Source organism: Opisthorchis viverrini (genome assembly GCF_000715545.1).
Source record: "Opisthorchis viverrini unplaced genomic scaffold opera_v5_172, whole genome shotgun sequence".
Taxonomy (NCBI): Eukaryota; Metazoa; Platyhelminthes; class Trematoda; order Opisthorchiida; family Opisthorchiidae; genus Opisthorchis; species Opisthorchis viverrini.
This window is the reverse complement of record NW_008751831.1, coordinates 182,848-200,317: the sequence shown is the minus strand read 5'-3', so window position 1 is coordinate 200,317 and position 17,470 is coordinate 182,848. Positions and strand designations below refer to the sequence as shown.

The 17,470-nt window shown below is 39.3% G+C and overlaps 1 protein-coding gene across 1 annotated transcript in view; it reads left to right on the top strand.

Moving 5' to 3' along the window:
• T265_07524 (hypothetical protein) overlaps nt 1-17,470 on the top strand; it is a gene marked incomplete at both ends in the record, with an annotated part of 160,071 nt that overhangs the window by 129,560 nt on the left and 13,041 nt on the right. The gene's annotated exons all lie outside the window — the stretch shown is intronic.

The following is a 17,470-nucleotide window of genomic DNA, read 5'->3' as shown; positions in this document are numbered from 1 at the left end:
ATCACCAGATGCTTCTGATGGATTTTCAACATATGTCCCGACATCTGATGTTCAAACAAGACCGTTTAGGTAGTTATTGAAATCACTTTCGGAGTCTCTATTGTTTACGTGTACAGACAAAAATGTCTCCGTATGTTTTTTGATGGTTGCATAAGGAGTGTTTCTGTCGATGTTTACTTTCCATTATCCGATTTTCTAAACAACAACCGATTCAGCCACGGTTCAACTGGTAGCGTGTAGCACTAGATGATTTATCAATCATACTGTTTTTCAGTCATAAATTTTCCGTGCAAAACTTTTCAAACGCGTTTAAATTGTTTTCATTCGTGGAGATCTAGGAATCCATCGTGAATTTCATTGAGATTCACGGCGAACGTCACGCAGTCTGCAGATGGTAGACGAACGCCACAAGTAAATTTAACCCGCAATATCCCACTGAAAAAACGCTTGACAGAGGAAACGAAAGTTAATCAGTCGTAACACGTTTATTTTGCCTACAAGCAGCACGTCGGCTTGACGATTTCTCTACACTGCTTAACGAGCTAGTTATCCTTTTTGCTGAATTCCTATTAATGGGACATTTAAGTTGCAGCATATATCTTAACCTAGGTAGGCCTTTGTTTCCCTCGTATAAAACGATACAGGCAAACAAAATAATATCACACTACGTTAGTCACAAGGCAGGCATGATGGGGAACGGACTATATAGTAGGCTTACTGCATTTCATGTTTTTTTCATCACAAGTTGTTCGGCTATATACTGTAATCATATTGAATGCGTAACATAAAAGCCATCGGTTACAGGATGAAATTCGTGCAACGAGGTTGGTCATGTGCGAAAAAAATATAATACGTACATGGTGTGGTAAGGGCTATTGAACGTTTAGTTAATGTGTTTGACTTGAGATGCGTAATGAAAAGATAGAAAATGTTTAGTTTCTCGCACAGGCAACGAAGGCGAATTTACGCTGCTGACTTACGTTTCACGCAGTTCATACTTTTGCGCTTCCGTCTAAATCACGGTGAAGTGACACTAAACATAATGTTCTTCTGAGCCCAGTTATTCCGTTTGTAGCGTTTATTCACGTCGACATGTGCCGAGGCTACAAAGGTTTCAACACTAGTTGCTCAAGCTGACTGCTAAAAGAGAGATTACTTTTGCTTTTCCAATGTCGTGGCCGAAGTTCATAAAATACATTAGTAAAATTGTTCCACTAGTTCTCAATAACTTTAGGCTATTTGAAAATAAGGCCTGTCAACTTTTACACGAAAACAGATGAAAACTGACAGATACGTTGTACGAGGAAAATAAACTAGTGGATTTATTACCCTGGCGTAGCTTTTTATGATAACTTGCAAAAATCATCAACTTCATAGTAAGTAAACTTTCATCAATACGGAGATGCTCACCTCTAATTATACCAACAAAAATGAAACAGCGATATAATGCACCCGGAATTCAGCAGGGAATGTCTTCACTTACCTGGTCAAATCCTTTCTTAAAAATCCTTCCTTTTTCACTACCAACAAGTCGCAGTATACTCAGAACGAAAAAATGACTTGCATTGTGAGTAAGCCTTCCTTTTGAGAAGTCCTCGCCTGGATAGCCACTCTTTATGTAACCGGACGTGGCAAATGGATGGGTGGCACTCCATCCTGCTAGATGTGATTTAGTTATACTGCTGATCAACCACCCGCGGTCAAACTGTTAAGACTTCAGTTATTAGGCGGGAGGCCGCGTATTCCAAACGCTTCCGAGTTTCATGAGACATGCAATATTGATGAATCCCAAAGTGCTTAGCACTCCTCGGCCTTTCAGTATCAATTGGATTCATCTGAAGGAAAATAACCTAATTGAAAATAAGTAGCTATGCAGTGTTTCTTTTCATCTCATTAGATTCTCGTGGTTAGAAGTCTGCGCATAGTAGAAAGCCATAGAGGGTCTTCGCATAGCCGAGCATAATCATCGTCACAGCAGTCCTATCAAAACTGGTCCTCTGAATATGACCGAGCATTTCCATCTTTAACATTTACTTACGGGCAATGTTTCTCGGGTAAATGTTTTTCTTGGCTATCAGGTGCAATGCGTTTCACACCCGTCACATGGTGGGTCTAAATAACCGTCAAAATGTGCATTGCTTTTTTTCATTTTTTCTCTTAGTACCAGACTTCTGAGTCGCAGTTCCTCATTTGTCAAGTTAAAAACCCCATCTCTGCTAGCCGCATTAGTTTTAACCACAGAGAAAATTGCATTTTCAATTTAAAATATATTACGTATTTAAACCTACGTACTTGAGACTAAGTGCAACTCCCACTTCACGTTCCCATGGATTTGTGAATAAATCTAACAACTTGACTGGGTAGCTTTCGGTATTTTTAGTTAGAACAATGAAATGTTCTGTGGTTCTTTCCCTCCAGCTGATGTTGTGATCTCAACATATCCGACCTGAGTCAGAGCTTTTCGCAAAGCACTTGTCCTTTTCGCTAATGATGAACTGAAAATCGCGCCAGGTCAGTTGGCGTTCTTTGTATACTAAATACCCCGCTAAATTGTGTCAACCACCGCAAACCCTGGTCTGTTGAAAGCAACATTTCCTGTGTGCCCAGGATGAGCAAAACGACTGGCACCTGGCCAAGTTCAATGAAATTCTCCGCAGACTCACATTTCAATGGAAAATTTACACAAGCCAACTTCCGACCCTGATAACTGGCAACCATCCCTTTGGAGAATGGAAATATGCGCCAGTATTTTATAATTTAGATATTGTGCAGTTTGAATTACTATCTAATTGCACTGCGAGTACGCTGAAAATTGTAAAACAAAATGACAATCTGCTGTATTTCGGCCCCACGGGTCCAGTGTATCAAGGTGATCAAGCAATGCTCTTGCTCATCAGAAATAAATGGATGTTAAAACTATCTAGTAAAGACCTCATTATGCCTGGTTTTCAACACTGTTTGGTGGATGTGCATAGCCTGGATAATGTCGTAAAAAAGTTGTTTGAAACTACTTATGGTCACATGTATTGAAGAGGTACTCGTGATCATCACTACTTTATCTCATCATTCACCTACGCATATATAAGTGTTCGGTTCTAACCCCTTAATACTAAATTAGACACTTGTGGGCGTGCATGTGAAAGGCTTGACAGATGACTCTCGATTGTAATATCAAAATCAAAGAAGCAACGCTTGTAAAACGTCTGGAAATGTATGAGTTCTTTTCAGCAATTAATAAATGGAAGGTGATACAAACTTGTTTTGGCACAAATTTCGAGGCAAAATATCCGAATAGGCAAATCTTGGGAAAACGTTTGGCATAAACATAGTGTAAAAGTGGCCGAAAACTCTTGATTCATAGATGCTTAAAGATTTGAGTGGAACCACAATAACAACAACTTAGTAGTTAACACTTGACCCCGAACTCATCTCCTTTTATTTGATTTACAAGGTGCACGTATATGCATCAACCGTCACCTTAAGTATTTGTAATATTTTGGATTTTGGAAACACAAACAGGTTGGATGCGCCTGTGTGTTCATTCGGAATGTACCACGCGATTAGCAAATCCATTTGCATTGGTTCATTCGATAGTTTAAGCAAAAGGCTGGTATAAAGTACAAACTAACCGTGCTGGAGTTGAAGACACTGCCTGACATGGAAGAATCAAATGCTCTTCAGGCCGAACTAAGACGTGTAGCGGCGGTGCCTTCATGAAATATGGCGGAAGGTTCACTAGACAAACAATTTAAAAGAAATACGGTACACGTTTTAACCCCAATTTTAGCAATGAAAGATAGTGCACAGTAAAGTTTTAGAGTAAATTATACACAAAATTTTCCCAAAGCTCGTAAGTTTCAGACCACAAAGCAAGTAGACTTAAACTCACGCACCGCGTTCTGGTACTAGTTGGCCCCATAATAACGACATTGTGTCCACAGCCTTACAATAGTAAGGCTGAGGCACGGCACTGTGTGAAGCATCGTGAAACGATTTATAAACACGAATCTTCCTCATTTTAAAATCGCCCACCTGCTGTAGTTTTTTCAAATATGTGGGCCTTTCACCTATCCTAAAAGAAAACCATTCGATGCAGTGTGAAGACCAGGAAGAAGAATGAATGAAGTGAGTTGTCATATTTCATGAGACCGTGGTGATACCCCTGTAGTGGTCCACTTCGAGGTAGTGACCTAATGACGATACAATCGACGGTTCAGTGGCCCCTTAATTTTGGATTTATGCATTCTTTAGAAACGATCATAACAACAAATGTTTTTTCGACAACATGATCTCATGCGCCCTATGCTAACCACCGTTACAGTTAAGTTTGAAGTGTTGCACGAAAATTTTATCCTGTGTTTAGATCGACGTATTTACGAGTGAGTGCACCGGGATGTATTTCCCAACGTTTGAGCTAAAGTAGGCTTTTAAATGGATGATCTATGAGTTAAAGCAAGTTCAGAAGGACAAAACAGAATGAAGACACCTTTTCATTCCTTTAGCTCGTTTGGCACTATCACAATTTCACTTGTGAGCAGAAATATTTGCATTCATGTCGGGAAACGCCTATTCCTCCAAGCATGTCGCCAACTCACACCATTCGTTCCGATACCGCTATCACGTGATTTCACACATTATTTACACATTTTCGTCCAGTCATGGTGTTGCAGACGCAAAACAGTCTCAGAATCACGGAAATAATTCTTCCGTGAGACAAGTCAGCTGAAAGCAGGCCATCTTTTGAACCTACGCAAAGTTGTCAAATGTCATCCGAGTCGTCGAGGACAGTGTGACACGTTCCGTGGCCTCGTGTAAGCGTCTTATGCTGGAAGAAATACTCAAACACAAATATTCACAACTACGGCAGTGAAGCATCGACGTTGAACACTGATGTCGAGCTGTCGATTATGATGATGATACAAATGCTGACACTGAGTATGCAATTGGCAGGCACACAGGTATAAATTACAAAATGCATAACGCGGTTCTATCAGTAAGTAAAGGTAATTTGTACAAAAGACTCTTACGGTTGTGAACTTCACTTCATCGTGGAAAATACCCGGTAGCTATTAGGCTATTTTCAACTATTGAGCTCCTCAAAATTATCGATGCATTTACAGAAACTCCCGTTGAATTCGTATACTTCGTACGTACAAACGAGGTCAGTTGCTGTTGATGTTGAGTAAAATTTTTGAGTCCGGACATTTGATTATTGAATTCTCTTCAGCCGAGGTCTCTGTTGCTGGGGAGAAGCCTTGTGTGTTACTGCGCAAAGGCAAATATAAATTTGCGCGTGCGCTAATATAATGTATACAGCGTACTGACGGTCTTTAAACCACCAGATTGAGGATGATGGCTAACTTTCTTCGTATTTTTTATGTTGCTAGGATCCTGTAAATCGGAGAATCCTTCCGTGTGTATAGATTTGTGCACATGGTTGTCAAGACTTCTGATCTCGTTCAACTCCCTGACAAGTCAAAAACTTGGTCATTTACATCCAGAATGATGTGAGGATATTCCTGATTTTTGCTGGGTATTTTTCTGTCCCAGTATAGTGGTAGGCAAAACATGTCATAGCCATCTGAGTCACTCTTTTTTGTTTAATTTTCCTCAAAATTAAGAGAATGCTTCAGGCCGCGATACCGTACAGTACCTGTATACAGAGGGCAAATCTACGTCTCACTACTGATAAGCTTGTAGTATTCCTTCTAATAATAAGGTAGCTGTAAACGTACGTACCTTTTGCCCGTAAATCAAGTGAAAGTGCAATTATGTTGGTTTTTGTGACCATGCATGTGAATGGCATCTAGCTGTCAAAAAACCGGTGGGCTGTTAAGTTAGTAAAGTTATCTAAATTTTTGGTTACTTAAAGTATTTAGAGCAGGGTTGTAGTAGGCTCAGTCGCTGTAATTCATTGATTATGTTGGGTCTTTTGCAGCACTATGCGGTTGTTTATATGGATGACAGGGAAAACCAAATGTATCTATAAGGTATACTTTCATTCTCCTTGAAGCATCATCGTTAGCGGTCGAGTCCCATAGGTAATGTTGAAGCTGTCGTCAAGTGCGATGCGCATGCAGTTTTGCAAGGCGTTTATTAGGTAAACTAGACAATACACTTTTTGCAAGCGTGCGGACTTTGAGTGAGAACGAATCATTTTTGCCCTGTGCGTTTTTTGCCTTCCATTATCTCTTGAATATTTCCGTTTCTAAGAACCGCTTCTACTTTTACTCATTTGACCAACATGTGATCAGTGGATAATCTTGTTTCGTTATTTTCTCTCTTTCCAATTGTTCCTTTCATGTCACCAAAGGTGCGGAGACAGTTAGGGTGTCAAAATTATCTCAGTCAATCTTGAGAAATAATACAGAAAAATCAGAAAAATTTTACACGAGTTATCGTTCACTTCTCTCAAGCCTTGCACTTCCTGAATAACATATGTGCTTCATTTCTTTACGGAGAGAGGGGCCCTTAGACTTACACTAGTTATGATCGAGGTGTTAAAAGCTTATTAGAAGTATAAGCAAGAAAGAAAATTTACCACGAACCGCTTGAACCTTTTGTATTTCACCTTTTGACAACGGAAAAATACCTCACTGTACTAGTTTTGAAAATTTATCCATAACGCGTTGTCAACCTAAAATGTCGAGCGACCGAAACCGACAATATCTATAATTTTCAAGCTATACTCCAGTATATTATAGGAGTAATTGTGGATGAACTTTATTCGTGTGAAAAAAATATTCCAATAAAAAAGGACTCAGCCACGGCAAAAAGTGACGTATATAAAATTTATGTTATACTGTGTCTTTACCATAGTTTTGTGCATCTTCAGATGTTTTGTCACAAATATGCTCCTACAGAGTATTTTGCTTTGCTATTGTTATTGTTTTGCGGAACATTTTGAGTTGTCTTTTCACATGGAGGGAAGTATACTTATGCAACACCAGCGTACTTGGGAGCTTTTCTAAAATACGGCATTTGGCAGTATTTTTTGTTTGAAACGCATGGGTTTAACTTTCTTATCAATCAAATAAGTAACAAGTTCTCATCACGTGTACTTATATGAAACAGCTTTGCAAGCTCTGCTCTTGCATAGCTAAATATTTAAACCATTCTTTTAAGTTTACCTTATAGGCACTTTGAGGTTTGTTCAGTTCAAGTTTCAACCCACAATTTCAATCACAGTGTGATGGTTCATTTTGTCACCCTGTCTGACCATCACCATTGACAGAAATACACGAATAATACACACTGGTGCTCAGCTGTCTTGCCTAACCGCTCGTTCCTGCTGCAAAACCTTACGAAGCCGGCCGATTCAGCCATATGAAAGCAAAATACTTGTTGCTGTATGAGTGACTAAACTTACTAGCCACATTAATTTATCCTCGGAGCATTTGATCTCCGATGACAACGGAGTGGGAGATCTAGTAGACTGTGCTTTGATTGCGCACGTCAAACACTGTTCAACCTGAGTTTTCCCAGCTTCTAGACCACTTTTCAAAGACCTGCATAAACACCAGTAAGAGGTTATTTTAAAAATTTAAATGCACAGAACGTTTTCACACCTATTAAGCTCACTGGCATCTCACGACTATTAATATCCTGTCTGTACCAGGTCTAGTTTTCCCACGGCCTGATCTCAAAGCTGTTGGGACATTGTTTATTCCAATAAGCAGTCTGATCGAATGGGAGAAATTTCCCTAGACTGCCGTGTCAAAATGGAACCTGTTTGTTCTATTTCCCGTCTATAGTAAAACAAACGTTATCTCATAGTATCAAGCAACATACAACCTTGAAAGGTGAGCATGTACGGTGTTTACGCAAAAATATGCATAGCCAACGTTCGAATAAGATTTGCCCGTCAACAGCGGTTAAATTACTAAATGCATCAGCGTAGTTAAAAAAACCTGGACAATTTTCGAGGGGCCGAAAGTGGAGCTGTGCACAAAAACCTAGGAAATAAGATGGGCGGTGAATATGCGGGTGTATATGGAGATTAATCAATGGGTTGCAGATTAATTACATGAATAACACATATTTTACCTCGTAACAAAAAGGTTGACTGCCATTGCACATCGTTTATGGAAAGTGATCACAACGGCAATCAACAAATCTATATAAATATACAAGTGAAATTCTCACACTTATAATAGTCACTTTTTATGATGCACGCTTCCCGATCTTTGGGTGCCACTTTCCAGTACTTTCTCGTATGTATCTGCATGAAGAAGCATTGGATTATAGTATGTATGCATTTTTTTAATAGTTCCGACCACGTCTTGATACGCTCTGGTGGCAAACTCTTAAAACATTTTCCCTTGAAGATACACTCGGTAGTTTTAATACTCTCGTAATAGACCAGTTTGAATAAAATCAATGGCTGATATTTGCACATTTTAACATCTTCGCAAAGTGAATTAATGCAGTAAATATTGTTTGATTTTATAATATAGCCTAACACCACAGTGATTATTTCTGGTTAGTGTTACCAGGAGTAGAGTTTGTACTACCTACGGGGTAGGTGAATACTAGCGAGGCAGCTCATTTTATTTTAATTATAAGAAGCCATCACAAAAGTCAGCAACGCTTTACGCCCGCTCACATATTATGGTTCTTCTTCATTGAGCAAACTGATGCTTTGACGCTAAGCGCTCTAACAACAGTTAGCATTGCAGATTACCGACTTTGTTTACGAAGCGAACGGCTGAATAATTTCGGCTCATAATCACTGAGGTAGCTTAAAATTTCGCAAGATTCAAATAAGCAAATACCTTTAGATTATTCCTTACGTTAATATTGCCTGTTTGACCACAATGTAGCATAACTTAAACCAGCGCATAATGTTTGTGTCAATTGGTTAAATATTTTCTCCAAGCGTGCAATCTGAGCGGACAAAACAGCTGTTTTATCAGATGCGTAGTTCATGTGGATCACTCACATCCATATACAGCCTATCATGCCATTGTTTAACTTTGAATAATTCAATGAACATGTGAATACCCAATAAAAAATAATTTGCTGGCTTTTCCTGATTTCGAATAATGAACAATGCTGAAAACGTTAAACATTACCTCGTCACTGTGTGTTTGTTTTCGCCTTTGAGAACGGCCGGGAGCATTCTATGATTTAAGTGTCTGGATTATATCCTCTTCATTTATTTCTTCTGACAATTTGATCGTTTTTTTCGGTTTTTTCACCCCTCAAGTCATTTTGCATAGACGCTCTGCATAGAGTAGTAAACTCAGTATTGACTAAATAAGTGCTTTTTTTCACTTTTTAGAATTGACTCACTGTTTTCCATTATTTATTAGGATTTCACGGATGATCTAAGGGATGCAATAATTGTCAACCAAGATTTGATAAGGATTTTGATGACAGAGTTTTTTTTGAATTTGAAACGCTGGTCGATGCAACTCTGAACGAAGAAAGTATTATGCAGAAATCAAAAATAGGCCAGCCTGCAGCAATGTTTGTCACAATTGCTTTCTAGCGACAACCGCAAAATAATCTTATGGCTGTTGACAACGCCTTTTTCGGAAACCCTTTGCATTATCATAATGTGTTCCACAACTAGAGTATCATGGCTAAACACGATATATATTAAATTGTTTTGCCTGCAAACCAGAGGTCTTCCTCAGCCCATAATAAACATGTGCATTTATATACGTTGTTTTTTGGGTTTTCAAATTCTTTTTAAACTCAGAAAGAAAAATCAGTTTGACATAGATTGGTCTTCATTAGAAAAGTAAAATGATGTCAACAGGAGACCACACATCAACAATCTTCGAAAGAAAGTGCAGTACGCGTGACTTCGGCACGGGTGATTTCGAAGTATTTTGCTCTATACGAGTACGGCAACAAAGATAGTAACCAGAAGGAGGGTTTTAATGAAGTTCGCATTACTGGTTTTTCGCAGGTGCATGCAAGAAACACCCAAATGGTATCTACCCACCGTTTGTGCATTGGTAAATGTTGCCGTATGATTGAAACAGGCTTTCAGATGAATCAAGATGTGTAGCCCACCTATCCGCTTACATGAGCGGTGATATCCATCAGTGGGATATACTTGAATGAAGAAAGAGAATGCGGGGTTGGCGTCTTTTATTTACATCTACAACGTCAACATGACTTCGGCTTAACAATTAGGGTAGAGTCCACAGCACTGAAGTACTCTCCGCGGCTTTACTAAATTCAACAAACTAGTCAGTTCGAGCTCAAGCCCTTGGGAGCGTTCAGATCACTGCCTGTGTCTGAGTAGAACATCAGATAAGTAATGCCAGGGCTTATGAATAGTTTTCGCAAGGTTAGACGCACACACACCATACAGACTAGTGACAGTTCGTAGATTGTGGTCACCTAGTCACCTTCTGTGGTTGCCAGGGTACCATTCTCATGTACATGATGATAACAGTCAATGATCCGGCAACGAAACAAGAAAGCTAATACGAGCAAAATACATGGCACTACCAGCTGTCATATGTCTGGTTCAGGATTGCGAGACAAGTCAGCGTAAGAGACATGACATATTCGTTTATGCACTGACGTTTTGGTATTTCAGCGGCTGATTGAAATGCATGGTTCAAAATTCCCATAGTAGCGTACACCGCAACATACAGCCCCTCATGGATGGACCTACGTTTAAGTGATTTGAACTGTCATCCCCAGGGTTAGCCGCTCTCATCCAAATTACTTATCACTAGATAACCTTGTGACAGTCAATAAACCGATGAATAACTTTATTTCTAGGTCGGTGATTCGCTTTTTCCTAGAAAACAGTCGTTACTCATAAAATTAACACTCCAGTCAACACATTCACAGGTGGTTCTGATCTCCAACGCGCAGTGAGTTGGTCACAGATGGGTGTCTATTTTAACAGCCAGATAATTTCTTGACGTGTTTGCAAATTTGCGCAGAATGCGTAATGTTCACAGTTAAAATATTCACGTGATAAAATCTACGCTGGTTATGCTCAAACCCAATCATCATTATTCAGTAAAAACGCAAGTCGTTCTGTTCGCTACTGCTGCCTAAAAGAGGACAACACAACCAATCTAGTATTGGTCGGTTTTTGTTTTTTTCGCTACAGCAGCCATGGGAACAGCTCAACGAATGATAGATAGGATGCAGGTTGAGTGTATTTGTTATCTACGTGCTCCTAGATTATTTCACATGCTAAGGAGTCAAGTTGAACTGCTCTTACGTAAACCAGTAATTATTTCGTAAAAGACGGTGAACTGGTCAAGAAAAGTGTGAAGATTTGCGTACAGTGGTCACTGGTACCAGCGAGGCTAAAAAGTACAAGTTATCAGGAAAGCATTTCGGGAAGTAAATGTTCTTGGGGCCCATTTCGTATTTCTGAGCTCAAAATAATTCCAATACGGGGTCGTAAATTTGCCATCTTAAGAGCCGCCCCATATGAAATCTACTGCTTTTCATTGATCATCACTTAGTCATCATCACTTGTCACCACTTAGTCATCATCACTTGGTCCAACTATTTTTTCTGCGAGAGGAGGGCCACAACGTTACAGATACACATATGTTGTTGAATGTTCAGTTGCCAGTTAGTTAGGTTTGTAAAGTCAAAGGGAGACATGTCTGACAACTTGGTCTAAGAGCTATCGGATGTCGGGATAGTTTGGATAAATTAGATAATGGCTTATGATTGCACAACAAATAGGAGAACAGGTAGAAAAAAAATCAGATGTCTGGATGTTTCTTTGGTTGTTTTTTGCAAACTGGAAGGGGAACGCAATATGACAGTCTCCAGTCAAGCTGTATAGTATTGAAGTCAGATGCTAGAGCACGTACTGACCCTGGCTCCGTAAATGAGGGTTTATAACTTGTAAGTAAGTTATATGTACTTCAGAATGAAATGAATGAAAGAAATTTAACATCATGTGAAATGGAAAGGTTCGATCTATATTGTTGAAAGTAAGCGTAATCTGGATGACTCTGATAGTTCTTATTTCATCTTGTGTTAGGTGTTAAACCTTAAAAGGACGGCCCTCTGGTACGCGGAGTTACTATTTGAGATTGTAGTGAATTAACAATTACCCAACTACATGGTAAAAAGATGCCAGTGAAGTGCATAAATTTCCCTGTGCAACCGTAGGGTTGCACAAGTAACAAACATAATTAAGGAATCACGCGGTGATTGCTTGTTCAGGGCTGGAGAAGAAACAGTAGTGTGATCGATATATGTGCCGTGACAAACCAACTTGCAATTGCATATGACTGGCAGGGATATTTGGGGTAAACGCCAGTAAATTTCACATACAACATCTGTTGTAGCTTGTACTGCACCTGAGTTGCGGAGTAGAAAATAGTATCCTTTAAAAATATTAATAGTATTTAACCAAGGTTATGGGCCCCAGCAGCGCTCAAATTAAATAGTATATCATGTAATTCCGAAGGTCTCAGTAAATTGAACAATTAGAGATAAAAATCAGGCAGCGAACGTCGAGATTTAAGCCGTCAGTAATGGTGATCTTGCCTGAAATATGACTTTCCAAACGCCACTATCCATGAACTGAAAAATAAGCGGATTACAGTTCAGTGTGCTATTTTCCCATAAACCAGTCTGTTTTTCATTCCACGAAACAGGCTATGATTCATTGTTTGCCAACCCGAAAATGTGTGATTCTTCTCGTGTAATATTAGCTGTTGACTCAAATTACCATGAACATGGATTGAATCGAAGTAAATCTTAAATCACACGTAGGCTGAAACTTCAGATGTCGATTGTGATGGGTATGGTCACTTATTGCTGTACGGCATGATTTGGCGTCCGTGATATTTTCTAAGTAGCAAGAGTTGACTGACAGACTCATGTGGACTGTAGTCAAAGGTATGCCACAGAAATGCGTTTGAGTTACAACAAAAAAATGTTATTTAGCATTCACATGTCGCTTTTGACACTCCGTTTCAGATGATTCGAACATCATTCTACGTCATTCAGCTGCAATATAAATAACACGGCCACTCAGTAATATTTGTCCGAATTTTACTCATCACTCTAGTCACTAGAAAAGTGACCAATAAATTGCTCTATGTCTACTGGCATGCCGAATACAAGAACCATATTCATTACTAATGAGATATCGCAAATGTATATGAACGCCCCTTAAGACATTGTGTCGCATCTTTTGGTAGCAAACCTCGAAATTAATCAGATGCTTTTAGGCGCTAGGATTAAACGGCGTTTAGAGCAACATTCAAAATTTCCATCTGATTTTCATCTTATTGAGCATAGATCTGTGTGTACTTAGGAGGCATCCCCTTTTATTCCAAAGTGAACTTTCACAGTATATAGATCCCGATTGTCCCAGCGTCAAACCACGGGCATTCTAATATACTCAAAGTAAATCGGAGGACATCATGTGGTACACATTACGGGGTCGATTGTTCGGTGGCTCCTCTGTTACGTCTTTAGGCGAGATGGCTTGTGACCTGTTGCCACAAAACCATATTGGTACGGTGGTTACAGGATGTCTTTTTTCAATATACTACTGCAATAATGTATTTGATTACTTCTTCATGATCTTCTCAATAGCCGAGGTCAGGCTAAATGGCCAACGATTTGTGCGGGCATACTTTTCATCGCCCTTGTATAACGGTTTGATAATGTCCTTTCTCGGCATGAGATGGCTTAGTGGTTAGACCACGACTTTTGCTGACCAAAAGGTCCGTGATCCGAACCCGACCTCTGCTTCTTGACTTCGGTATAGGTTTGTGTACTCTGGCAGTATCCCGGCCGCGTTCATTTTTTCTGATGGCAAGGTTCCAAGGAACCGATAGAGTGACACAGTTGAAAATTTAACTGTTCTCAGATAAAGAGCTGTGCAACAATTGATACGTTTACTTTCCCGAATACGTTGACAAATGTACGTTGGTGGTGTAACCATCGCTTTAAATTTTTGTGCATTTTTTCAGCAATTGAACTCAGTCTGTGCTGAAAAGCAGAGGTGAAGCGATATACCTTTCTTGCTGGCAGTAATCACTTGGGAACACCACACAAGTTTTTGAGCTTAGTCTTTAAAAGGGACTTTGTGGATTTCAAATAACTGCCTTGCACTCCATTTGCAGAAATTCTCAAAGGTATCCCTATAAAATAAACTTTTACTGCAGAATCATAAAATCTGGAAGAGAGTATATCCTTTCGAACATTTTTGTCAAAATTGCATGTGATCTGAAAGAATGATTGTTTGCTGTCATAACCAGCCAAGAGTGTGACGGACAAATAATGCTCAAAAAGGCTAGAGCTAATTTCGTCGATTCTCGTCCATCCAATAATATAAAGCAAAATTTGCGACAGTCCAAAATGATTCACTGAACTGGCATTTTGTAAACTAATTTCACTCCTTTTAGTTAACCACATTCAAGTAAGATTCCTATGATCGAAAATCCTTTGGTTTGTAAACATTATACTGGTGTGAAATTCTACCAGCTCACCGCTCAGACAAAAAACATAATCCACGCTAAAAATCTATCTACTGATCTAGTCGGGATAGAAGGAAGCTTATGACGGACATTGATTTCTCATTCCCTTTACGATATTTGTCCTATCTTAATCACCCTGTGAAAGCTGTTCCTAAGAAACCAAAGTACACTATCTCTCATGCTCAACACGTCTACTAAACGTCGAAAGCTCCTTCAAGTTGTTCTAAACCGCCAGATTACAGAATCAGGTAACTCTCGCCTTAATAAGTCAACAACTTGACACTGAAGTAAGATCAAAGGCTGAAATTTCAAGAATTTTTCCAAGGAAACTATACCAAACGACTCCGCTAGGGAACCATCGGTAAATTCAATGTGTTTAGTGATACAACTTACAACGACAACGACTTTTAGTGTCGTTCAATTCAAGGCGGTACATACTGTTCTAGCAAACAGATATTCTGTTCAGTTTGGCTTTGCTGCAGCTAAATTGCTCCTTACTTAACTACGCCTTGTGCAATGTTACATCAAGTTTTTGTGTTCCGATCAGATGCAAACTTGGACCAATATCAATTTAAAACCTAGCATTGAGTAGTGTGGACGACTGCTCGAATTTGGAGGCCAGTTAAATACCGGTTTTCTGAAACACCATCAATTGTTCTGTTCAACTAACCTCATCTTCAGTGTAGCTCGAAAGTTAACCAACAAAACGTTGCAAGCACTTTTATACCATGTGAAAACAGCAGGATTGTGAAATGTCGCGCTCTGTTAAGAGTGTCTATTAATTGCGGTTTAATTTCAGTGCGTATGTTTTCTTCGTATGAACCAATCAAGATGACTTGAAGAATTTCAATAGCGGAGATAAAAAAAAAGAAGAAATGAAATGTTTCAATGAGTCTGTGCTAACTTTTCGCCATTCCATACTTACCTTCATGACTTGTGCTTCCGAAAACCAGAATGTGATACATCAAAACAATATCAGGGAAGATACTGTTTAAAGGGAGGTGTCTCATGACGTCTTCCAAAATCAAATGAAAGCAAGGCGTGTTTGATCGAATATGTTACATGATGTGAATGGGGAAAACAGATCGAGCAGTATGTGGATGCTATCGTGTTCCCCTTCCCACGTGATTGGCTGAAAACCAACCAATCACAAAGCGGCTTCTGATTCGGCATCTCTGTTCGACTGCCAAGCGGTTGGATGATTCGGCATGGAATTACACCCCACCCAAATATAATTTACTGATTGCTGATTGAAACGGTTCAAAATCAAGCAAAACTCCTTTTGGATGAAAAAATTACCCTTTATCTACTTCCGTATAGGAGTAAAAGCAGCCTAGCGCATGCAAAGTTGCCTCATGACTTTTCTGTATGTAGCTGACGTCTAAGATTCTAACCTTCGGCGGTGATGCTATAGTAACCCGAAGAATCGATAAATACTCTAAAGTGACCAATCTGGGTGCTACAACAGCAGATTAATGAAAATATAACCAACCAAAACAGCATTGCAGAAAAATAACGGAAGAGCCCCGGCAAAGCCTTTGTAAGTGAATATAAGAAATGGTTTGAATGAAGACTAATAAGACCAACGACTTATAGAAGACTTTAACTTATTTTCAACGTGAAAACTGTTACATAGGCGCTCAGAAGATTCTACAAATCTCTAAGTTGTTTTTGGCCAGGTAGGCGAACGCAAAGGCTCTGTGTTATCTCAAGGCTGACCTCTTTATTCGAGGCAAGATGCTGACATCTGACTGCACTGCATAAATAAAAACTATAAGGCACATGTTGGTTGCAGAGAAAACTGCGAAGACTCCATGAATTTCAAAAATGAAACGCTAAAACGCAAGTATTTCCTATGAAGTATTTATTATGTTTGGAAAACAGTTAAGGAATGAGTAGATCCATAGACTCCGAAGCATAGTTGTTGTGCTTTAATGCGAAGCTGTCAATGATTTGCCCACTTGTTGTATACATGTCATTGATTATTTCAAAGCCCATCTTTGAATTTGGTTAATCTGGTTTCATGAAGTGTGATTGCTTACTAATTCATTCAGAGCTTTCAGATCGAACTGTCAAATACCTTGTCATTTAATGGCAATCAGTTGATGGAGTGGCTGTCTCCGGTCAACTTTCTGGCAGGCGGAGGGCTAGATAGCACAGAAGCGATGAGTTAGACAAGTCGACCTAGCCACCAGCATGCAAGGTATCACGTTATTTCTTAGGCTTGAGCTATCCGTTACTGGTGAAAATGCCATTTATGCCAAGTCTAGCTCAGCAGAATGTAGTATCATATCTTCGTGGGGGAAAAGGAAACAATTATCTCAGTCACAAAATTTTGCAAATAGTTTAGGGCCAGAGAAACATATCCGATAAGGGGTTCCTGATGAAGTAGAAAAATCACAGATAAAACTGGCAAGTACATAGTCGCGACCATCCTACTAAGATTAGCTAAAGGACCTCCAATAAGTAGCAATTTCGCGTCAGTGATGGGAACCAGCTGAATACGCTAAGTTTTTAATGGCGTTATCCTGTAATAATGCTGTGATGGTATTTACATTAGCATACAGAAAGCTAGACTACGTAAGGCGGTGAGAGAATTATGGTGGTCCATAATAACAGTCGAACCAATGAAACTACAAATAACTTGAAATCTGGTCCTAGTCTATCCAGTCAATATTCCAGCATAGATATTGCATGTATACCCCACAAACATAAACATCGTTACATTTGGAAAGATCTAAATAATGTTTGTGTCAGTATATCAGCTTATTGCAAAGTCGACTGCACCAACATTTATAAGTAAATGAGCACGAAAAAAGGGCTGCAAATAATAGTATACCCATTACGCGAGTAACGCAACGTTAAAGGATTTGAAACACAGCGAAAAATCGACCCCCCGTATGCCAAGTTTAGGAAATCAATCTCAAATCTTAATGTGGTCTTGAGCATCAATAATCATATTGTTGTGTATTATTCTTGGCACTGAATGATGGTCACTACATAAAAAAGTCGGTTAACGGCCTCTG